The sequence below is a fragment of the Mesocricetus auratus genome, unplaced genomic scaffold (genome assembly GCF_017639785.1).
Source record: "Mesocricetus auratus isolate SY011 unplaced genomic scaffold, BCM_Maur_2.0 Super-Scaffold_100023, whole genome shotgun sequence".
Lineage (NCBI taxonomy): Eukaryota > Metazoa > Chordata > Mammalia > Rodentia > Cricetidae > Mesocricetus > Mesocricetus auratus.
In genome coordinates this window covers 31,225,562-31,252,020 of record NW_024429204.1, presented here as the reverse complement: position 1 = coordinate 31,252,020, position 26,459 = coordinate 31,225,562, and the positions used below count along the sequence as shown (strand labels likewise).

Genomic DNA, 26,459 nt, shown 5'->3' with positions numbered 1-26,459 from the left:
TTGGAATGTACAGGAAGATCACTAACTTCCACCACCCTGAAGTCTAATAACATCATTAGGTTATACCTTACGTCTATTACAGAGGTTCCCCCACTTTTCTGTAAACTGTCTACCTGATATTTCTATCAATGTATTTGAAATAATTATTTTGTAATATGATTTTCTTTTATATAAACTTTATGAACTTGTTGGCATGTTGGAATAAGCTATTTGGGATAACCTAAACCTCTGGTCTGAACCATGGTCCCACAATTCTTGCTTACAAAAGTAAACTCTGCCTTTCTCTCTTTCAGATGAGAGGTGACTTTTTGTGTGTGGTGACACTCCAAAGTATTTTACACACTTTAGAAAAGCATATCTGCCTTCCATATGTTTGGCATGGTTTTTATGCATTGCATTATTCTTTTTCTGTACTTGTTTAATGCTAATAAATATATAATAATAACAAGGGTAAAGACGATAAAAGCAGAGGAGAGAAAAAGACTTACATACTTCATATAGAAAATTCAGGGACAAAGAAAATGCTTCAAACTAAGCAAGCATTAAAATAATGTCATTTATTTAATTAATTGTGCTCACATGAATTATCTGGCTACAAATGAGTAAATGGTAAAATAAACAATTGCCTTTGAGGAGGAAAGGAGAGGACATGAGGAAATATCACATTCTACTTAGAAGTCATATTTCAGGATGAAGGGAAACTGAAAAGACAGAAGAATGTCTGTTGACCCAGACAGAAAGAATGAATGACTTAGTCCATAGAGTCTGAGGTGAAAAAGAAAGAAGGGCATTGGGGGAAATTTTGGATTATAAGATGAGCCCCCAGTGATTCTTCCTCTACTCCCAACTAAACATTGAAAAATGGTGGATTAAATTCCTCAAGAACCAGATGGGACCACAGATAAAACTACCCTTTACAACCAGGAACTGGGGGAAATTGATTCTTGATTTTGAAAGTAAAGCAATTTTTATGTGATTCCAAGGTGTCTTCGGAGGGCAAGAAAAGTTTAATGTGTGTACAGTGTGTTTGAAGACTTTTCTAGGTCCAAAAAGGCCCCCTTTGGGTACTGTAAGCTGGTTTATTATCCATTATCTGTAACACAAAGATAATGAAAGAGGTAAAGCTGTCTGCTCAGAAAGCCCACAGGAATACCAGGACTTGACAGCCATGATATATCTCGATTAGTTTTTCCTGTGTAAAACCATCACAAATCATAGCACGGACAGTATGTTGGTTAAAGAGACTACACATTGAGATGATGGAGTTATTCATTCATCTTCATTGAAAGAACTCAGACGACATTGCAGTTGAAAGCGTAAATCTTCTCTTATTTCACATCCTCTACACTAAAGACTTCTCTGAGCACTTTGATTAAAATTGTTTTGTTTTGCAGTACAGCAGTGAGCACACTCTCCTGTTTATTCACTGGATCTTCCAACCCAATTTATGATGTTATAATCTCACAAATAATGGGATTTGTGATAAAATGAAGAGGTAGATATTTTTCCACAGGATAAAGGGATTGTTGCCTATAGCATGGAAAAGTATAAAAAATTAAATCAACCTGTGATTTGCCTTACTGTGATTAATACTTCCTTCAAGTGAATTTTCCTTTCTCCATGGCCATTTCTATGTAGAGAGATAGTTTGATAGACTAGATGACTTAATGTCTGTTGAAAAATATGACATGATGTGGATTGCAGAGGGGAGGAATTTGAGTGGGGAAAATGATAACATCATTCTACAAGACATCAATATATTTTAAAATTAAGCATAACTGTTCTCTAATAAGAGAATATCCAGGTGGTGGTGGTGGTGCATGTGCTTTATTCCAGCACTCAGGAGACAGAGGAAGGTGGATATCTTTGACTTCAAGGCCAATCTGGTTTACAAAGCAAGTTCCAGTACCGGCTACAAAGCTGCAAAGAGAAACCCTTGCTTGATAAACAAACAAACAAAAAGACTAAAATGGAGAATAAAGAGATTAGGTTGATAATCTAATAGACACTCTTTACCAAGGTGTACTCAGGAGATTGTAAGGGTACGTAGACATCATCTAATGTATTTCTGAATCTGTCCATGTCAAGAGGAGTGTGTTTGGTTTTATTATTGAATCATATTCAAGAAAACGATAAACATTTCTCTTTAGTGAATAGTTCATTTTCCTCATGTGCAAACAATGCATTCTTTCATCTTACATCTCCTCTTTCTCTCCTCTTTTTTCTTCCTTCTGTGACAGGTCAAAGATTCCTCTATCTTGTCTGGAACCATCCTTGGCTTAACCTGAAACTTAGTTCCTCCCTTTTTCTACCTACACCATGAAAAGTGCTGCTGGAAAGTATCTAATCTGTTTTAGAAACTTGGGGTCAAAATGCCCCAGCTAACTTCATGGTTTTGGCTTCTGTTAAACTGCTTGATTGCTTCCCACTGTAACAGCCAACCCAAGTGTGTTTTTTTTCTGTATTCTTTGCCTTTAATAGCCCCACGTAAAGTTCATTTGGAGGTATTGTGTGGGAAATGTTTCTCTCCAGGCATTCACCCTTGGATTATTGCAGATTCTCAAATTCAGGCTGTGGTCATGCTTGACTGTCTTTTGGGTTTCTACTCCCTTCCCTTCTGTTTTGTTCCTTCCCTTGTTACTTCCGTTCTCTCCTCTCTCCCTCTCCCTCTCCCTCTCCCTCTCCCTCTCCCTCTCCCTCTCCCTCTCTCTGTCTCTCTGTCTCTCTCTCTGTCTCTGTCTCTCTCTCTCTCTCTCTCTCTCTCTCTCTCTCTCTCTCCTGCCTTTCCTCCTATTTCTCTCTCATCCTAGCTTCCCAAAGATGGAATAAACTTCAATATTTCGATATACTGGATAGCTTTCTCAATGATATCTGAATCTCAGATTGAGTCCATCATTTAGGTTAAAAAATAAACTTTCTATCCTTCCTCATGACCTCTTTCCCAGTGTATGGTCTTCAGTTACAATCATCACTACCTTGCTTAGATGAAGACATTCTTCATTCTTTGTAGAGCTGGTATTGGTAGAAGTAAAAAGGTTCACATTGTCCCTTTCCATTTGTGTTCATATTTCAATAAGCTGGACATTCTGACCTCTTATTTCCATGTCAGGTCACAAGACAAGATGAGTACCTTTCTCTTTTAGACACTCAGTGTTCCAGTCACATCAAATTCACAGAAGAAAATAAAATTTTTCTCTGGGATTAAAAAATTTCCAGCTAAACATTAACTCCTAGGAACAGCAACAATAACTTCAGTAAAATAAAATGTCCTTGTTTTTTTTTTTGAGGTACCCTTCCCTGTGCTCAGTCATTCCTACACTGAAGAAAGTCCAGATAATGGGCTTTATAGATCCTTTCCAGCATCTTAATTTTCTTTCTTTTCTTAATGGTTTGATTTCTATCACATCGCACCAATGACTTATATGAGAAGTCACATAATAAGGAGAATACTATTCCACACCATGACTCTCCTCTTGGCCAAATCCATGGTACTCTTTAAAAACTTTAACTTCATCTCACTCTGCCAAATACTGATCTTAAAGGCAACACAATTATCTTTGAAACTTACTTCTCACCCTGTCACTACTATGCTACTGTGCTCTACAAATATCTCCCCTTTCTCCTACTGAAAATTCATAGAGAGTTACTTTTTGCTGCAATTTTTATTGCAATTTTATTTTGTCATTGCTCCATGCAGTACTTGCTACTGAAGCAAAATAATCCATGGTGATTTACATATAACCTTTGGGGCAACTGACTACTTGTTAGTACTTGTGAACTTCTATCATCATTCTGTTTGCCCAGCTTTCTGATAAAAACTTTACCTGAATCCACCATAATCATCTAATATAACAAAGCCAACACCAACATCAGCAGTGATTTTGAAATCTCCATCAGTATACTGGACTACCACTGTCTCAAATAAATAACAAGAAGGGGAGTATTACATATTCAATTCTGTCTATGTCATACTGACCTGAATTACATTACTGACATTTGAGAGATCTAAAGAGTCTGAGGGCTTTTCAGACTCCAGTATTCCATGTATTGAACTCTCAGGCAAACATGTTACAGATAGATTGTACTACTAAGCTTAGTTGGAAATATGTACAACATAACATAACAAGCATATATCACAGAGAGAAAGACATTTACCATGTAAGTGATATCATAATTTCAGAGGAGATATCCTACTCTGACTGATCTCACCTATAAACATTCTAAATATTCAAACACAAGATAATAGGACCCCTGTCAAAGTTCATAGCTCTCAACCTGCAAGTTACAAGGATATCACAGTGGAGCAAATACCTTACAAAATATTTTTTAAAATTGTAAAAATATGTATGGAATCCAAGAGAACACAGATAAACATTTAAATATAATGAGAAGGTTAATACAGAATAACAATGAAAAATTCATCAGTAAGGTAGAGATTTTGGGAAAGAACCTAACAGAAATCTCGGGTTGGAAAGATCGAGTTATCCCATAATTCTATTGAAAGCCTAGACAAGTGGAAGATAGTATTGAGAGTGAATATGAGTCTTTTGAAATATTACAGATTGAAATAGGGAGAGAAATAAGAAACTTCACCTCACTCTTCTTGTTCCTGAAACCAGGGAAATAAATAACCACTTGCCTCTCACACACACCCAAAGTGCTACTAAAACATAGTAACAGAGGGTTGTAATCACCATTCACTTCAAAGAAGAGGAAAGCAAGGACACTGCTGACTCTGGTCAATAGATACTTGAAATTGTCAATGTCTGTATTTTGAGAGCGAAGAATTATTTGCTTGGGCCTTGTTTATGCTTCCCAAGTGACTTTCCTGTTTGCTTAATAGAACCTGTAACTTTGGCCCCTGAAAGGTTTCCTAAATCCATTGCCTTTCCTATTCAGTTTGGAAGTAAGCATTCTAAGTACACCACACAGAAGGTTTGTCCATCTATGTTCTTCTTGCAGAAATCAGATCATCCAAATACCTGCTGCATCTCTCAGAAAGTGAAAAAGGAGATCCAGAAGTTTAAGGGGAAAGCAGAATACAAATTCATTGTTCTATGTTTTGCTTTGCTGACTTATAAACATACCCCTGGGCAATGGAAAAGATTGAGCACTTACAAAGAAAATAACACAGTAAGAATTTCTAAATAAAGGCACAAATATATTCAATGAAAGCAAATACAGTCCACCTACCATAGCTATTAGAGACTCAGTGTTCTCTTGCTTCAAAGTCGAAAGTTAGATATATGCTGCATATATATATATATATATATATATATATATATATATATATATATATATATCAAAAAGCATTTCTCACCTGAAAGGAAATTTTTAAAAATGTGGTTTCTTCTACAACAAATTTTTAGTGACTATGACCCAAGAACAAGATTTAGGTCATCACAAAATCTATGTTCCAATAAGGCAGCAAATTCATGAACTTTTTTTTTTTGTTTTTTTGAGACAGGGTTTCTCGATGTACTTTAATCTGGAGTGCTGGGATTAAAGGCGTGCACCACAAACCCCGGCTATCATGAACATTTTTTAACAGAACACAGAAAGCCATAAATCAAGACTCCTTTCAAATGTATTGTGCAACTTTTCTGTAAACTTTATATGCTGTCTGAAAATCCTCTTAGTTTTTGATTGACAGAAAATTGAATTTTTTTGAGATAATACATTCCAATGGTTTTTAACCTATTTGTCAGAGTTCTAGGATGTTAGGTCACACATAGAAATGAACAAGTAATGACTATTTTGGGGGTCACAGACAGCTCAAGATAAATTAAATTATAATTGGCACTGGACATGAAACATTCACATCTCTCCACATAATTAAATTTTAATATGCCAATTAGCTTTTGCAGGCACGGCTTCTTCCCAGATATTCTCATTCACACACCAACATTCGAATTAATAGAATCCCAGCAGTAGGGACACTGAGGCAGGAGGATCAGGTCAAGCTCTGGTTACATTGCAGGTTGGAGGCTTTATCTCAAAAGAAAACTTGTTTGGTCCTTTTGTTGTTGCTGTTGTTATTTAGATTTATAGAGACATCATTTTTATCTTTGCATATTCTTCAATGTGAAATTTAATGTAATTCTTTAAACTATAGTTTCAAAGACATAGAAAGATATACAGAATGAAGTTCTAACTCTAAAATTGCTCTGATCCTAGGACTTTGCATTCTCATCCATAAGGAATGATACTGGTAACTACCTCAAACACTGATTGGGAAATTTACATTAAATAATGATGAGTTATTTTATGGTTTTGATCTTCCAGCATAGAACCTAGAGAATTCTTGAGTGATTTATTGTCCTTAAACCATTTAGACAGCATGCTGTTTATGCACCGCTTATCACTTGACTTAGTTTATCTGGTTAAATGTTCTGTCTTGGTTAGAATCTCCTTCTGGTCTTTTCTGGACAACACTGGCTCTTCATTTTACATCTTCTCATTTTATTTTGAGACATTCTTTCTTACTGAAATTTTACCTGACCTTTTACCCTCAAATATTTGCTCTATTACTTTATATGTCGTAAGATTCCAGAGATGTATAGACAGGTTCTTCCTAAGTAGTGTTTACATTATTCATAAATCTTTCCTAGCTATACCCTGACCTTGCACAGGGTAAGTACGGAGTCTTTCTTCCCTTCTGTATAAACAGGTTTTGAAGAGTCAGAACTTGGCTAGTTTCCATGATAGAACTATTTTATTGCATTCCTAGCCACCACTTTCAGTAATGTTCTATGGTATTGCACACTCCCATGTCCTCAGGATGACAGCTGCAACACAGATAATTCAAATTGGTTCCCCAACTTGGTATCACTTTGTTCTTCCTCTTACTTGTTCAGACTGTTTGAGAGCACTCAGCTCCTTCTTTCTCTTTGCTGTTACTCTGTGCATTGATCTGTTCTGGAAGTATTCCTAAGTGGAGATTAAGGATGAGAGAGATGTGAGAGAGGAGAGGGTATGTACAGGGAATATGGTTACCTTTGCCCAGAGCAGTTTTGACAGCAAGAGTCTGTAGAGAGTGTGATGCAGAGTCAGCAGAATGAAAATGGAGACAAGCAAGATACTATTTAGTAAGGACAGAGGAAATATTATAATTTCAATCAAATATGGGGATTTATAGAGCAATGGAGTTCATAAAATTTTGTCTATGAATTGAAGACTCCAAAGAGTGTCTCTGAACATCACAATTTGCATTTTCTTTTATGGAGTCTGGATGGATAATTTGCATTTTTATTTTTCATTCATATATATATTTCCCCCATTTTATCCTAAGGGGATGCCCCAGCATAGAACTGATGAAGATCCTATCACACTCCTAAACTTCTCCTTTGTCTCAGTTTATCCTCATAGGCAACATGAAGGGACACACGAAAACTCCTAACAACATGCCCATTGTGTTTTTGTTCAAATCTGCACTGTAGCTGGCCCCATAAGAAGTCCCTGATCTGTGCTTATTGAAGTACAGTGTGCCTCTGGGTTTTACAACTTTGTGAATTTGAGAGAAAAAAACTGTGTCTGGCTGACTTGTTCAAATTCTGAATCACACACACTTTGCACAGCAGGGACCTACACATTGCAGGGACTTAACAAACTCTTACAGAATTGAAATGAGATGTGTATGCCATCAATGCTGTTATCCCCATGACACCATTCACACTGAGGAAAAAAATCATCATGATCAGTTATATGTCTGGTCTTCCACAATTTACAAAGCACTATCTATTTAGCTTCTCTTCTGATCTTTACATACCATTCTTGGTTCGGATTCTTTCTTTGAAATATTAGCAGAAACTGAGGACAGGGAAATTTAACTAGTCAACCTGTGGTTCAGAGCTAGAATACCGTTAGTTCTTTAACCTTAACCTTTGATTCTCGATTATTATAATTCCTGTCAATTAGATCCAGTGCTTTCTGCAAACGTTAACTTATTTTTCAAACCAAAGCTACACAGAGAAACCTGGCACATAATGTAGGCAGAATCTGCTTCCTTTTGTGAGCTATTGACACATTTAAAACTAGCAGCAACCAATATCTAACACATAGAGTAATAATTTTGAAAAGACAATTACATGATAACTACCCACAAGGTGTTACAAGCCAACAAGTCTTGCTAATAGGGTGATTTGCAAATGTAAGTTATTGTCTCATTACACAAGCCCAAAGGAAAACAACAAGGAAATTAATACAAAATTAGGTGTTAATTAGAGATGTGTGATGGGTGACATGTTGCAGAAATATAGATATTAAGCAGAAACTGAGATTGTTGAAGGGGTTGTTCAGGGAAATATGTGACTTTTATTGTGCTGGGAAAAGGAAAATGATCATCAATTTAATTCATTTACAATTTTATCTTAACTGAAAGCCGGCAAAGACATAAGATCCATTAAAAAAACTTCTTCCTAGAAACATATGGGTTTCTTCTGAATTAAGGTAGCTAGCTTTAATAGAACATGAAACAGTGACCAGGCATGGGGATTCCTACAGTGGACATCTAGTAAGACTGTTCCTTACCTCTTTCTGCCCTCGTTTTCCCTCCAGTACACATCTTAAAGCTCAGACTGGCCATGTCGAAAAACATAGTGGAGGAGACACGGGTCTACTACAGAGTAGAGGAAAGCGTATTTTCAAGAAATGAGAGTGGATCATGTACAGATTTACATTGTGGGTTATTGTTTTAATCTATCTAAAGTCATTGACCTATAGATTTCTTGAGGAGTGTTTTCTTGTTCAAGTGATTGACAGACACATTTGGATTGAGGTTTATGGGGGAGGTTAACAGTACATAAAGTCTATGCTATATAGTATTCTTCTAAAGCTTTGGACTTCAGGAATCAAATTGAGATATGTATCAACTACAGGTCTTCATGGGAGTTCAGGATGTCATGTCTCTTCTCATGGTCAGAATTTGACCGGAGTGCTGGGATTAAAGGCGTGCACCACCAACGCCTGGCCAGTCCTTGCTTTTATAGTATGCGTTGATTATGGGAAGGATGCAGACCTAATGCCATCTAACCCTGTTAGTATCTAATTAGCCACCTAAAAATCAGCTTGGTGTTTGGGTGCTGATGGGGGATGTCCTTCTGTATGCTGTGAATACTTGTGTCCCTTATTGGTTAAGAGAGAGCTAGTCCCTGTCTTCCTCCAAGACAACAAACATTCTGAGTGTTTTAAACCCTCCATCCACATCCTGATTTATAAGAACCTATGATGTCCTTTAAAACCCCATAGATCAGGCATAATGAACATAGATTTTTTACAGTCAATATTCATTTAGATTTGATCATCTATTGCACTTTTTGCTCACCAGCCCTTCTAGTGTGTTGGAACCTACTTTTAAAATCATTCTCTTTCCCAAATAGTGAATCTTTAGATGTTCCTTTAGTAAGGCATTTGTCAATAAACACATGCTGGTTTGATTGTCCAGAAAAAAAAAAAGGGAGAGCTAGCCAAAAAGAAATTTTAGACACCAGCCAAACAGTTTATAATTAATATAAGCCTCTGTGTATTTATTTGGGTCCAAACAGCCACAGGACCAGACTAAACAGAAACTTTGTCTTCAGAATGTAAGAAAATGGTTTCCTGTAAATATTCATAATAACTTCTTTCCGGTATTTAAGTAATGCTGCTTCTACCTGGAGATACTTTAGCAGCTGACTCCACTGTGAAAGCTGAACAATCAAGAACTCTTGTCACATCCTTCCCTTGAGCTCTTAGGTCATTCTGACTAAAAGTCTCCTAGATTCCTACTTCTTTAGTTTTAATATATGATAATAAAAATTTTGAGTTTTGTAGCAGACATGAAGTCATTTTTGCATCAGTAAATAATCTTTACAGTTATTATGTTGAAATGGAATCAAGCAGCAATACACAGCAGACAAATAAATAATTGAGTTAAATTCCATGTAAATAACTCCTTTTAGTGTAATTATATTCTATGAGATAGTTTTATAATATTGTATTTATTTGTTGAAATTTTCATGTATGTGAACACATATCTTTACCATTTCTATCTCACACATGTCACACTAGCTCAGCCTGGGGCTTAAAAATATTAATCATTTATCTGAAATTCAGATTTAACTGAACACTATATTTTATTTGGCAGCCCTAATGTGGGGTCAAAGACAAGGAACTTCATAACATATTCCCCGTGGGTTTTCTTTTGTACTTTGTTCCTCACTTTCACATGACACAGTGTGAAATGAGAAATTTCTACAGACTAGGCATTCAAAGAAATTCACTGTCACATTTTGAATCACCTTTTCTTGCTAATTATTATACCATCTGTATTTTATTCATATCCATATTTAACTTGCATTTATTAATTGTACAAAATGAAAGGTTTCCTGCTTTGCACAAATATCTATTATGCATTTTGGCCATGTCCATACAATCCACTACTATTTTTTCCTATTTCTCTCTTCTGCCTTTTCTACAGCATGAACGCTCCTTGTTTTTACATTTCTTAATCATAAAGATTTTTAATTCCTATAGTAAAAACATGATAATTCTATGTTACACTGACTCATCTAGTCTGATAAGAGAACCTTCAGTTTCCCCAAATGATACCTTTCTGCAAATGATACCATTCATCCTTTTTCTTTTTATGAATGGATAAACCACCCTCTCTCTGTGGGAGGGGGGAATGTGGTATTTTATTTGCCTTTTCATTTGTTGGTGAGCACCTAGGCTCATGGCACAACAAGGATATTGTTATTAGTACTCTCATAGATGGAGGGTTACTGATGAATAAAATTTTCACATGATTCCACTGTATCCTGAATCAAATTTAGTTCAGTGTATGTGTTCCTCACATTGTCATCCCCAGGCTCCCATGCCTGGGCTGAGGTTGCCACTCCAGAGCTTCCTAATTCCAAGAAACATCTAACTCTGGGCTTGTGAGGTCGCCTTTTCTCAGGTAAACCCACATACAGCTTTCTTGAACCTCAGTACATGCTGTTCTCCTTCCTCAGGGAGTCGACTGGTGGACACTGCCATCTACAGTGAGTGGCAGTCCCTGCTCAGAAACAGTAACAACCTTGCCTGCACTTTAGCTTCACCTTAGCATCTCGCTGCTCAATGCTGACTCCTTGTATGACCCTGTGTGGTACATAGTGTGTCACTTCTCCTGCTTCTGGCAACCTATTTCTAGAAAGCCTATTCTCCATGCTAGTCATCTGCCTGTCTGTGTGTCCTATCATGCCAAATTAATTCCAGGTAAGAATATAGTGCTAAAATCAATATTAACAATATAAATAAAAATAAACTCCCTTGTAAAGGGAAGGCATATTATTACCTGTTCACCAGTAAATACTGTTTGAAGTAGATGTGGAAACTCAGCATTTAGCCTTGGCATGGCTCTATTCCATAATGCCCACAAAACACACAAATATCAAACACCATTAAACACAATACATTGATCCTGTTAAAACACAGAAAGACTAATAATTTTTGTCTTTTTGTCCAATTCTAGACCTTTGTGCCAGGTGTGTCTCTATCTATATCCGGTCCTCCTGCATGGGTACACAGCTACTCTACAGTGGTAGAGTCATGGCCGAGGTCTCCTTTCCTGTCCTTCCTAATGTAGATGACACTCCTTTACATTCCCCATAGGGTTTGTTGCCCGAAATACAGCAATCATCACTTCACTAGCAGCGTCTCTCCCACAGACATTATTGGGATGAAATGAAAAGCATTTTATTCTTCTTGCACTGTTTCCTTAAAAATACATGCAGAGACAAAAATCTTTTTTCTTAATTTAATTACAAGAAAGGCTGGGGAGGCATACAGCATTTACAGCATTTCTCTACAGCATATAACTATTAGGTATTTCACTACCTTAAATTCACTTTAAGCAATAAAAGACTAACTCTAATGACTTGAATCTCCAGTAGTATATAAAAACAGACAATCATAGAGCATATTTGAATGTCAGTATTCTCAATTCTCAATCTTGCCTTGCACAGCACATCAGATGGTGTGTCAGGAATGTTTCCTCATTGTTCCTTTCCCATTCTTCCCACATTTTTGTCCTCAGGGATTGCTGACTGGAAAGGGGAGTAAGGATAGTGATGTAAGGTTTAGAGACCGGTCTTTTATCTTCTGCAAATTCTTACAGTGTGTTTTTCTAACCAGCTATTGCTAGAAATGGCTTCTTGTCATAAAGTCCTGTCAAAGATATTTATGCAAAGGGCCCAGTGCTCTCATTACAAGGCATCATGGAAATTGGCGTTTCTAAGACGTAACTTCTCCGAGGCATGAATTCTGCTTAACTGAAAACAATGATTCAGCTTCTTCTTTAGTGCTTAATTAATGGTGAATTGTTCCAAAGCACACACTGAGTACACATGATCAGACAGCACACAAAGATACAAATACTAGCTGTTGTATTAGGTGGCTAGTCCTTTTCCTGCCATGTGGTATGAGTTACAATTGGTCTTAATAATAAAATCCCAGAGTCAGATACAAGGGTTAATGCTAAATTTTCAGAGAAGAAGAGCAGCCACCCATTAGTTTTTTTTTTTCGAGACAGGGTTTCTCTGTATTGTTTTGGAGGCTGTCCTGGAACTAGCTCTGTAGACCAGGCTGGTCTCCAACTCACAGAGATCCGCCTGCCTCTGTCTACCGAGTGCTGGGATTAAAGGCATGCGCCACCAATGCCCGGCCACCCATTAGTTCTTACCTCTACTGAATTGTCACACCAAAGGGGTGACTCCTGCCTCTGCCTTCTGAGTGCTGGGATTAAAGGTGTGAGCCATCACCATCTGTTCTCTATTGCTAACTTGTGGCTGTTCTGCATTCTAATCTTTAGGCAAGATTTATTTGTTAAAGCACAATCAAAGTATCACCATGAGGATTTCCATTCATCAAATGGAAATTTACTACAACCATGCTTCCCAACTAAAAGAGTCAAGGGTTTCTCTTTCTGTGATATCCTTCTGAGGTCTCCCATCCCACTCTCACTTTCTGGAGGGAGGGCCCAGACTTCCTTTTGAACACAGCACTTCAAAACTTGTGTGCAGAACCCTCTCCTTTGTGTGAATTTTGACCATACAGACTGCTGGTCCCTATCCTGTTAATGCATCAGCCATATTATCCGACTTGTTGGAAGGATTTAAAATGTCACATAGAGGAGGTCTCAACATTTTTCATCTCTCTAAAAGAGGAGTCAGGAGGCTGCAGTCACCTCGGTCATCCTGACTTACCATAGCAGGTTTCTGGATCCTCTCTGATTCCACAGATACTCCTTCCAGCACAAAGCTGTACAGTTCTACAGCACATTGCTTGTACAATTCCAGCGTTAAGCGGATGACATCAGTCATTCAGTTTCCATCATTGTCTGAGCAGTGGCTGAGCTGTAACCGTTTTTTGTTTTTCAGAAAACTCAAACCCCTTAACAACAGTTTGGGAAAACTTACACTGAGCAACTAGTCTTTCTGTTTTTGCCATGGGCTACACATTTATTTTGACCCCAGTAAACTCTGTCCCCTTCACTCGGTGTCCCTCAGCTTTCCTTTCTGCCTAAAATTGTTATGCTTAACATACAAGACTGAGGCTGCTGTGTGCAAAGCCTTGTCACAGACATTGCAAATGTTAATTACATACTTTCTCAGCCACTCAATTAATAGTGTAACAGTATTTTTATAAACCATACGATATTTGTGTGTGTATAAATACACACACACACACATACACACACACACTATTATGGGTATGATGCCTCAGGCATGCCATGGTGTATATTTAAGGGGTCACAGGTCAACTTTGTGAAGTAAGTTCTCTCCATTTTTATATGGGTTCTAGGGAATGGCTGAACTTAGCTTCAGTAGGAACAACAAGCCCCTTTACCAGGGATATATCTTAGCAGCCCATTTATAATAATTTTCTAAAACTTATATAAATTTGTAACTTAAAAGCAACATGGTTTTACATGTTATTTACACAATATAGTCAAGGACCACAGATTTTGTCCATTCAAAACATCATCATGCTTCTAAAGGTAAAATTGGGCATTGACTATGATTAATTTGGGGGGGGCTGGAGAGATGACTCATTAGCTAAGAAAAGCAGCTAAGACCAGTGGTTGCTTTTCCAGAGGACTTGGATTAATTTCCCAGCACCCACACAGCAGCTCACAGCACCCTGTAACTCCAGTCACAAAGTATACAATGTCCTCTTCTGGCCACCATTAGTACAAGATGCATATCTTACACAGACATAGTAGTAAAACATCCATACATATCAATTTAAGCAAGGTACTTGCCAAGGTACTCAGAGGCTCATGAAAGTTGCGTCATTAAAGTACAGGAGAAGGAATGCACTCAGTACACATAATATCACATGACTAAGCCATACTCGGAAATATAATCTTGCTAATTATCAAACTAGTTAATTCTTTAGAGGTAACTATCAATTATGTTTTATTCTGGGATATCTATTCAACTTTGTAATCCACAAATGGTCCTATGGATCAGATTTTCAATCAGTTTCACTGAGTCAGGAATGTATAACAATGTAGAAACAGAAAACATCCTATACCGTAAGTCTTAATCGCCAACAAAATTTGTCATTTTATTCCATTGGGATTTGTAAATAAGTCACTGCCTACTGATTCTATGCTGATATTCTGTATAAATAAGCAAGGAAAAGATAAAATACCATCTCTGCACTCAAACAGTCCAGGGCACAACAGTGTGAGACTAATAATTACAGTGCAGTAAGATAAAGGCAGTACTGCCTTCCCCAGGGAGGCAGAATGTGGCATTAGAGAAGTCATTGAAGTCATGTGTTCATTGCCTGTCTGTTGTGTAACTTTGGGTTCTGGTTTCTCCCACTGGGAATGACACCTGCTCAGCTGGCTGTTATGACGATTAACAAAGACCATCATATAATTAAATTGTGATCACAGCTGGACCCTAAATCCCAGTCATCTGCTCTTTTGCCTTGAGTTGAAGAAGCACTTGCTAGCTTTGAGGTTCACAAATCAGTAAAAGCATGTGATAAAAAAGGTTTAAAATACAGTACATCAGTCAAGTAAAATGGCAGACATTATTGCAAGCTATTAGACCCCAGCCACTTGAGCCTCCATTTATTTGACAGATTGGCACCTTGTAAATATGTCAGTTGTTGTAATTGGGCTGCCACAACCACAAGTTGACTTCACATAGAAACCTGATCTAAGGAACTTGTTTGTGTTCTGTTTTCTTGTGTATATATGTGTATCAGACAAAGGCTCATCAACTTTTGGGGGATTTTATGTAGTCCTATAGACTTGTCCCATTCCTGTAGTTCAATTTGTTTTCTATGTCTCCCCAGAAAATAATATTTATTTCATTATTAATCTATGTATTTATTTGACATATTTAAATATATAATTTTTATAAGGGATATACATATGACATTTTCACATACATATTATGTAACATTTCAGATAGGTTACATATATATCTGTTTTCTCAATCACCTATCACTGCTTTATTGTGGAAATATCCAGAAATTTTTCTGTTAGTTTTTTTTTCTGCTGCATAGAATATGAGGCTATTGTGCCAAAGCATCCCAAAGACTCTTGAATTAGTGTCTTACCTCTTTTCTCCATTTCCTATTTTCTTGGAAGCCACTCGTAATCACTATTATACTCTCAGCTTATGGGAGATAAACATTTTTATATTATGCCTGTGATTCCGATGAAGTAACACTCATTTTCCTCTGCCTGGCTTCCTTCAACTATAGTCAATTTTGGACAAGACCTCCAAAGCACAGGAAACAAAAACGAAGTAGGCTAATAGGTTTTCATCTAGCTACAATGTTTTTTCTACTCAGTAAAGGAAACAATAGTAAAGAGGAATCTAAGGAATTGGGGGCAGCATCCTCAAATACTGTTTACAAAGGGGTATTGCTATGCAGAATGTGCAAGCATTATAAAGCTCCAATAGTGAAACACAGACACACACAATAACAGTACAAATTTTAAGACTATATCTAGCAGACATAAGCACACACACACATGAAGGAACACAAACGCTCACATGTGGACATGCACACCCCAGCATGCGCGCGCACGCACACACACACACACACAGATGCACATACTATTAGTGCAATTAAGAATGACCCATATGGACCATGGGACCAGGTAAACCAGGCCCGGTGCCTGGGGACAGACTGGGGACTGACACAGAGCATCCCCTCCCTGCAGGAGCACCCCAGATTCCTGATATTTTTACACCAACGGGACCAAGTAAATCAGGCCCTGATTTCAGGCTTGCCTTCCATTGCCTGGGGACTGCTGCAGAGACTCCCCTCCCGGCTGGAGCCTACACACCCCAGTTTCCCTGTCTTCTTTTCCAGCCATGGGACCAGGCAATTCAGGGTCTGTTACTGGGTCTGTGCCTCAGTGCCTGGAGACTGCCACTGAGTCTACCCTCCAGGTGGGAAATTACATACCCCAGATTCTCAGTCTTCTTCTCAACCCATGGGACCAGGACTAGGACCAGGAAGAGGAGAACTACCAGAATATTGGACTTGCTTGCACCAACCAAAAGGGAACTCTGGTCCCCTAATCACCAGACCAGTAAGGGGCTCTTTCTGCACCCACTAGAAGAAGGGAGGGGAAAGAGACAATACAAAAACACACTCAGCATCATAAAAGCAAAAATGACACCGCCAGATTCTAGAGAATCCATACAAGCAAGACTCCAACATTCCAATGAGAATGAAGCAGAAGAGAAAGACCTTAAAAACAACTTCATGAAAATGATAGAGGCCCTAAAAGAGGATATAGGAAAATCCCTCAAAGAAATGGAAGAAAAACAATCCCCCCCAAAAAAAACAAGAAATGGAAGAAAAAGCAAACAAAAAATGCAAGAAATGGAAGGAAAAACAAACCAAAAAGTGCAAGAAATGGAAAAAAAACGAAAAATTGCAAGTAATAGAAGAAAAAACAAACCAAAAAATGTAAGAAATGGAAGAAAAAACAAATCAAAAAATTAAAAGAATGCCACAAAATATCAAAAAGACAAAGAAAACCTAAAAGAAACAATACAAACAGTGCAAGGGTTGAAAACTGAAATAGAGAGAATAAAAAAAATCACAATCTGAAGGAAGGCTGGAAATAGAAAAGCTGGCCAAATGGTCAGGTACTACAGATACAAGCATAACCAACAGAATACAAGAGATGGAAGAGAGAATCTCAGGTGTTGAAGATACAATAGGAGAAATTGACTCATCCATCAAAGAAAATTTTAAGTTCAAAAAATCCCTAAGACAAAACATCCAGGAAATATGAGACGCCATGAAAAGACCAAACCTAAGAATAAATGGTATAGAAGAAGGTGAAGAAAACCACCTCAAAGGGGCAGAAAATATATTCAACAAAATCATAAAAGAAAACTTTCCAACCCAAAGAAAGATATGCCAATGAAGGTACAAGAAGCTTACAGAACACCAAATAGAGTGGACCAAAAAAAAAGTCCACTTGCCAGATAATAATCAAGATCTCAAATATAGAGAATAAAGAAAGAATATTAAGAGGAGCTAAGGAAAAAGGTCAAGTAACATATAAAGGCAAACCTATCAGAATTACACCTGACTTCACCATGGAGACTCTGAAAGCCAGCAGGTCCTGGATAGATGTTCTACCAACACTAAGAGAACAAGGATGCCAGTCCAGACTACTATACCTAGCAAAGCTCTCAATCACTATAGATGGAGAAAACAAGATATTCCATGAAAAAACTAGATTTAAGCAATACATATCCACTAACACAGTCCAACAGAAAGTTCTGGAAGGAAAACTCCGACCCAAGAAAGTTAACTACAACCAGAACAACATAGGCAACAGTCAAAATAAAAAAAGGCATGGACTTTCACACATAATTCCGCCAACAACGACCATTGCAAAAAAAAAAAAGAAGAATGAGAAACCAATGGTCATTAGTATCCCTCAATATAAATGGTCTCAACTCGCCCATAAAAAGACACAGGCTAACAGAATGGATTCAAAAACAGGACCCATCCTTCTGCTGCATACAAGAAAAACATCTCTGTCTCAAAGACAGACATTGCCTCAGAGTTAAAGGTTGGGAAAAGATTTTCCAATCATATGGACCCAAGAAACCAGCAGGGGTAGCAATCCTAATATATAACAATTTAGACTTTAAAACAAAATCAATCAAGAAAGATGAAGGAGGTCATTACATACTCATCACAGGAGAAATCCACCAGGATGAAGTTTCAATTCTGAACATCTATGCCCCACATACAAAGGCATCCATGTTCGTAAAAGAAACATTACTAAAACTCATCACATATAAAGCCCCAAACACTTATAGTGGGAGACTTCAACACACCACGCACACCACTAGACAAGAATACGAGACAGAAACTTAACAAAGAAGCAAAGGGACTAATAGAAGTTATGAGCCAATTGGGATTGACAGACATCTATAGAACATTCTATCCTAATAATAAAGAATATACCTTCTTATCAGCACCACATGGAACCTACTCAAAAATCAACCACATACTTGGCAACATATCAAACCTCAACAGGTACAAAAAATTGGAATAACTCCAAGCATCTCATCAGATCACCATGCGTTAAAATAAGAAATCAACATCAACACAAATTGCAGAAACCCTCCAAAATAATGAAAATTGAATAATGCGCAATTGCACCATTTCTGGGTCAAAGAAGAAATAAAAAAAGAAATTAAAGACATCCTAGAATTCAATGAGAATGAAGACACAACATACCCAAACCCATGGGACACTTTGAAAACAGTGCTACGAGGGAAGTTCATAGCACTAGGTGCCCACATGAAGAAACTGGAGAATAGTTAAACTAGGGAAGTAACAGCACAGCTGAAACCTCTAGAACACAGAAGAAAACTCATCCAGGAGGAGTAGATGCCAGCAAATAATCAAACTGAGGGCTGAAATCAATTAAGTAGAAACTATGAAAACAATATAAAGAATCAATGCAATGAAGAGTTGGTTCTTTGAGATAATCAGCAAGATAGACAAACATTTGTCCAAAATTACCAAACAGCAGGGGGTGAATACACAAATTAACAAAATCAGACATGAAAAGGAGGACATAACAAAGACTCTGAGGAAACTCAGAGAATCATCAGGTCATACTTTGGAAACCTGTATTCCACAAAATTAGAAAATTTAAAGGAAATAGACAATTTTGAGGATAGCTATCATTTGCCAAAATTAAATCAAGGACACATAAACAATTTAAATAGACCTATAACCACTATGGAAATAAAAGCAGTCATCAAAAGTCTCACAATCAAGAAAAGCCCAGGTCCAGATAGACTCAGTGCAGAATTCTACCAGAAATTCAAAGATCAGCTTATAAAAATTCTTCTCAAAGTATTCCATGCAATTGAAGCAGAAGGGTCTTTGCCAAAATCTTTCTACGAGGCTTCAATAACCTTGATCCCCAAACCACACAAAAACACAACTAAGAAAGAGAACTTCAGACCAATATCCCTCATGAACATTGATGCAAAAATACTAAATATAATACGGGCAAATTGGATCCAAGAACACATCAAAGCAATCATTCACCATGATCAAGTTGGGTTCTTCTGAGGGATGCAGGGATGGTTCAACAAACAAAAATCCATCAATGTAATCCACCATATACACAAGCTGACAAACAATAATCACATGATCCTCTCACTAGATGCAGAAAAAGCCTTTGACAAAATCCCAAACCTCTTCATGATAAAGGTCTTGGAGAGATCTGGGATAACAGGAACATACCTAAACTTAATAAAAGCTATATACAGCAAACCAAGAGCCAATATCAAACTAAATGGAGAGAAACTCAACACAATTCCTCTAAAGTCGGGAACAAGACAAGGCTGTCCACTCTCTCCATACCTTTTCAATATTGTACTTGAAGTTCTAGCTGGAGCAATAAGACAACAAAAGGAGATCAAGGGGATACAAATTGGAAAGGAAGAGGTCAAACTTTCACTATTTGCAGATGATATGATAGTTAACATAGGTTATCCAAAAAACTCTACCACAGAACTCCTGCAGCTGACAAATACTTTCACCAAAGTGGCAGGCTACAAGATCAACTCAAGAAAAGAGTAGCCCTACTATATACAGATGATAAAAGGGCTGAGAAAGAAATCAGAGAACCATTACCCTTTACAACTGCCACAAACAGCATAAAATGCCTTGAGGTAATGCAAACTAAAGAGGTGAAAGACCTGTATCACAGTTACTTTGAGTCTTTAAAGAAAGAAATTAAAGAAGACATCAGAAAATGGAAAGCTCTCCCATGTTCTTGGATAGGTAGGATCAATGTAGTAAAAATGGCAATCCTGCCAAAAGCAATCTACAGATTCAATGCCATCCCCATTAAAATACCAGAACAATACTTCACAGACCTTAAAAGAACAATAATCAGTTTTGTATGGAAAAACAAAAGACGCAGGATAACATAAACAACCTTATTCAACAAAGCAGCATCTGGAGGCATCACCATCCCTGACTTCAAGCTCTAATATAGAGCTCTATTCCTGAAAACAGCTTGGTATTGGCACAAAAATAGACAGGTAGACCAATGGAATCGAATTGAACACCCTGATATAATCCCATACATGTATGGACATTTGATCTTCGACAAAGAAGCTAAAATATACAATGGAAAAAAAAGAAACCATCTTCAACAAATGGTGCTGGCATAACTGGATGCTGGCATGTAGAAGAATGCGGATAGATTCGTGTCTATCACCATGCACAAAACTTAAGTCCAAATGGATCAAAGACCTCAACATAAATCCAGCCACACTGAAGCACTTAGAAGAGAAAGTGGGAGGTACCCTTGAACGAATTTGTACAGGAGACTGCTTCCTGATCATAACACCAGTAGCACAGACAGTGCGGTCAACAATGAATACATGGGACCTCTTAAAACTGAGAAGCTTCTGTAAGGCAAATTACACAGTCAACAAGACAAAAAGGCAGCCCACAGAATGGGAAAAGATATTCACTAATTCCACATCTGTCAGAGGGCTGATCTCCAAAATTTAAAACGAACTCTAGAAGCAACTCTCCGAAACACAAAAGGATCCAATTAAAAAGTGGGCTACATAACTACATAGAGAATTCTCAATAGAGGAGTCTAAAATGGCTGAGAGGCACTTGAGAAAGTGTTCAACATCCCTAGCCAACCAGGAAATTCAAATCAAAACAAATATGTGATACCATCTTACTCCTGTCAGAATGGCTATAATAAAAAACACCAAGACAGTTTATGCTGGACAGGTTGTGGAGAAAGGGAAACACTACTCCACTGCTGGTGGGAATGCCATCTCATACAGCCACTTTGTAAATCAGTATGGAGATTCCTCAGAAAAATGGGAATAAACCTACTACAAGACCCAGCAATTCCACTCTTATGCATATACCCAAAAGATGCACATTCATACAACAAGTACATCTGTTCGACTATGTTCATAGCAGCATTATTTGTAATAGCCAGAACTTAGAAGCAAACAAGATGCCCCTCAACTGAAGAGTGGATAGAGAAAATGTGGTACATTTACACACTGGAATACTATTCAGCAGAAAAAACAATGGAATCCTGAATTTTGCAGGCAAATGGATGGCACTAGAAGAAACCATCCTGAGTGAGGTAACCCAATCACAAAAAGACAAGCGTGCTATGTGCTCTCTCATATATGAATTTTAGACATAGATCTAGGGAGTGTCAGCCTACAATCCCACAGCCCTAGAGTCTGGGAAACAGAACGTTCATCCAATGGCTGATGGGAGCAGAGGCGACTCCCACAGCTAAACACTGAGCTGAACTCAAGGAACCCAGTGACAGAGAGGGAGGACTGATGAGCAAAGTGATTAAGACTGAACTGGTTTAACCCCAGAAACAGCTGACCTGACAAGGGTTAGCTAATGAATCCCAGACTGATTGCTGGGCATCAGCATGGGACCGATCAAGACCCCATGAAAGTGGGTATGAGTGAGGAGGCCTAGGTAATTTACTGGGCTTTGTGTAGTAGATCAGTATTTATCCCTGGCATACAAATGGACTTTGGTTGCCCGTTCAACAATGAGAGAAGCACTCTCACTCTGGACTCTTGTGGGAGGTTCTAGCGCCTGACCTGGATGAAATGACAGACTATGGACACCCACATGGAGGGCCTCACCCTCCCTGGAGAAATGAGGGGGTGTTGGGGGATTGATGGTAGGGCATGGGAGGAGGGAAGGGAAAGGGAGAGAGACCAGTCATTGACATGTATAGCAACCTTATTTCTAATTTATATTTAAAAATTAAAATTAAAAGAGAAAAGAATGAGCAACACAACTACAAAGTTTTTTTCTTCAAAGGAGACATGTAGGTGAGTGTTGTGCCTTTCTGATCCTTCTCTAAGAAGTATAACAAGCCCTATTTCCTTTCAGTGGGAAACACCAGCTTGCATTCAGTCAGGTTCTCTTGAATTTCTGTCCCAAACATGAGTTAATCTACTTACTTTTTCGACCCTACTCAAATTTCCCTGCCATTAAACAAAGCAGCATATACCCATGAGGATTTCTCAGTCACATCAGTGTTTACATTCCCTGAAGACAAGCTGATGTAACTTACTTTTCATTTTCTGTACAGAACCATTGTGCCAAAGAGATAAGCAGAAGTGACCTATGACCCAGGACAAACGTGTTATCATGGCCAGTCATAAAGGAAGAAAGGAGCTGAAGCCTTTGGATCACAGATGCTTAGGTGATAGGTAGATGAGAAGAACAGAGAAGAAATATTTTGTGGGTTGAAGAAGCAACAAGCAATACAGAGAACAAGTAAAAGTACAAAACAAACACATTTTTTCTTTCTTTTTTTTCCTTTTTTTTCTTCTTCTTCTTCTTATTTTGGTTTTAAGAGACAGGGTTTCTCTGTATTGTTTTGGAGGCTGTCAGTCCAGCCTGGCCTCAAACTCACAGAGATCCGCCTACTCTGCCTCCCGAGTGCTGGGATTAAAGGTGTGCACCATCACAGCCCGGCCACATTTTTTCTTTTATTTCTGCTTTTTATATTTTATTTTATTTTATTATTCATTTCACATACCAACCACATTTGCCCCTCCCGCCCCTTCTCTCCCTTCCCTTGAACTCCCCTCAACCTACCCCCATCCACTCCCCTGAATGGGTAAGGCCTCCTATGGGGAGTCAACAAAGCCTCAATACTCAGTTGAGGTTAGGACCACCATATGGAATGGGCTTCAAAAAGCCAGCTCATGCACTAGGAATAGATTCTTGTCCTACTGCCAGGGATCCCACACACATACCTGGCTATAAAACTGTTTCTCACATGCCGAGGGCTGGTTTGGTTTCATGCAGTCTCCCCAGCTGTTCATCCTGAGTTCATCAGCTCCCACAAATTCAGGTTAATTATCTCTGTGGGTTTCCCCAATGTTGATCTTGACTTGCCTTGTTCATATAATCCCCCCTCCCTCTAGTTGACTGGCTTCCCATAGCTGGGCATGGTGCTAGGATGTGGATCTCTGAATTTGCTTCCATCAGCTACTGGATGAAGGCACTACAATGACAATTAGGGTAGCTGCCAATCAGATTATAGGGGAAGGTCAGTTTAGACACCCTCTTTGCTATTACTAGGGGTCTTAGCTGGAGTCATTCTTGTGGATTCCTGGGAATTTCCCTAGCATCTGATTTCTCCCTAGCCCTGTAATGGTTTCCTCTATCCTTTACTTGCTCTCCCACCACATCCCTCCTCCACCTTGACCATCCCATTCCCTTATGTTCTTTTTGGCAGCACATATACTAAAATTTGAATGGTGCAGAAGAGAATAGCATGACCTTTACAGAAGGATGACACACAAATTCGTGAAGCCAACACATTTTTTACTTAGTTTGGAATACAGTGACTAGATTTAAATATAGTAAAGATCATTAAACGATGATTGCATCGTAAAAATATTTGTACAACTATAACTATAACTAACTAACTAACTATATATCTAGTTACAATTTTAGGGTTTCAATCCATAGTGAGTCTGAACAATCATAATCCATAATACCTACTGCATATTAATTATTGGCCTAACCATTTGAAGACATTTAAGTAAAGTACATATTTTGAAAAGATAGACTAATTACCAAATCTAAGAAAAGGAACTTCTTAGAAATGGTTGTTGTTTATCAAAAGGCATTTTTAAGGCTTCAGGGAAAAGTTTTATTTTGAAAAAGACTAATGCTTACAATGAAAATTATTATATTACAATTGAGTAGAATTCTTAGTAGAGATGAGGAGTTCATGGCTTCTGGGAAAGTCAGGCACATGGTTATTAAACGGAAACAACTCAAATTCAGGAAGGATAATAAGAGCTTCAAATCCAGATGAACAACTACTAATTTTAAATAATAGCAACAAGAATATTGCATGATACTTTTTAAAAACTTTGCCAAAACAATAAGTCAAAATTTCAATTTTCTCTCCTAGTGTAACCATAATGAACAGTAAAGGACCCAAATGTGTTTAGAGAAAGAATATGAGCTTGTTAATAAAAGAGAGAATCTGACCTAGCAAGGATCATAACAGAGAGGGAAGAAGGGTCATTGATATCCCATACAGGAAAACTTTATCAAGATTTTGATAAGTAACTGGTACCAGCCAATCTTCCCTGTATTAAATAACCATAAAAATGAAGAAGAGGATACATAATATGAAAATGTATAGAGAAAAGAACTCTGGAACTGAGTTTGGAGAGCCAGAAGACTAAGGAGGCGATAATAAGCATGAGATGATGTCTCATATATTACTCATTAGACTAGAGTCCAGAAAGAGCTGGGGATTCCTCTGGACTCAGCAGAAGAAGGCCAGGCATTTGCCATCTTCAAAACAGAGGTTTAAATGCCGGGCGGTGGTGGTGCACGCCTTTAATCCCAGCACTTGGGAGGCAGAGACAGGCGGATCTCTGTGAGTTCGAGGCCTGGCTGGGCCGACAGGTCCAAAACAATACAGAGTAACCGTGTCTCGTAAAGCCAAAAAAAACAAAAAACAAACAAACAAACAAACAAAAAAACCCCAAAAAACACAGAGGTTTAAAGACAGAAGTATTGTTCAGGAAACCATAGCCTATATTTGACCCCCTTGAGGCTTTGGCCTGAATTCTTTGCATGATGTGCTGGGTGATAAAAATTGCACTTTCTTAAAGAGCAACTGCAAAGCTGAGAACAGAATAGAGGTATCAACGTTGTTATGCAGATGAGGAGACTCTGAGTCATGGGGAATTTACATCAGAAAGGTCATTCTCTAACATAAGAAAAATATACCTCCAAGTAAGATTTCCTGTGGATAAGTTCTACAAAGATAAAAGCTAAGCTCTGAGACGATCCACAGAGAGACTGAAGAATAAAATGGCCTTAGCTTCCAGTGCTCTGCCCCAATAAAGGACGAAGTAAAGTTCTTATAAGGTCAAGTATCCAGTTCCATTATTCAACTTCCTGCAAATGCAAGTATCAACTTCATGAGGCAAAAGACAACAGAATACTGAATTATAAGTGTATCAACCAAAAGTCTAACATACAACCAATATTACTGGATATCCTAGGAAAAACCAAGGTAACATTATATACCAAGAAAGAACAGAAGAAAGCAAGCCTGAGCTATTTAGAGAACAGATCTATTCTAGTAAGAGATTTAGTCTGAAGAATTAAAATTGTCTATGCTTGTGTATTATTTTCTGGGCAACTGAAACACATTGGTTTGTTGTGACCTCTGAAAGTCCTTGGATTACTAATTTTTCACAGCTTAACTTGTTTTGCCTCATGAATGTACCATACAAAATTACAAGCTATTAACGAGGACCCAGAGTTTTCCTAAGCCAAAACCGGCAAAAGCTTGATCTCCAAGCTAGAAATTTGTTTGTATCTTTAATTTCCTTGTGAGTTTCTCTTACTAAGACCCTTGGCTTCTTGGAGAATGTGGTTAAAGACCATCCTTAGTTCTTTGCCTAAATCACACTTACAACTTGACAGCCAGAAGGGAATTATCTGCCAGCAGGTTGCAAATCATAATCTTTTGTGGAAACTCAGGAACTCTAGATTAACAGCCTTGGAGCCTCCATGGGACAGAAGTAGGCCCTCTGCATGTGGGAGACAACTGTGTAGCTGGGTCTATCTAAGGAGACCCTGACAGAAAGACCAGTATCTATCCCTGGTGCATGAGCTAGCTTGTTGGAGCTCATTCCCTATGTGGGATGCTTTGCTCTGCCTTAATGCAAGGGGAGGGGCTTGCTCCTGCCTCAACTTAATGGGTCAGACTTTGTCAGCCTCCCATGGGAGCCCTTATACTGTGGAACGGGTGGATATGATGTGGTCTGGGAGGAGGGGGGCAGAGAACTGTGGTTGAAATTCAAAGTGAAGTTAAAAAATAATAATATTTAGAA

General features: G+C 38.1%; 1 non-coding gene across 1 annotated transcript; it reads left to right on the top strand.

The window, feature by feature from the left end:
- The first annotated feature begins 23,810 nt into the window (after positions 1 to 23,810).
- On the top strand, positions 23,811 to 23,915 carry LOC121133752. Its single transcript, XR_005870729.1, has one exon. It is a non-coding gene; the product is annotated as a U6 spliceosomal RNA (small nuclear RNA).
- Positions 23,916 to 26,459: the final 2,544 nt, after the last annotated feature.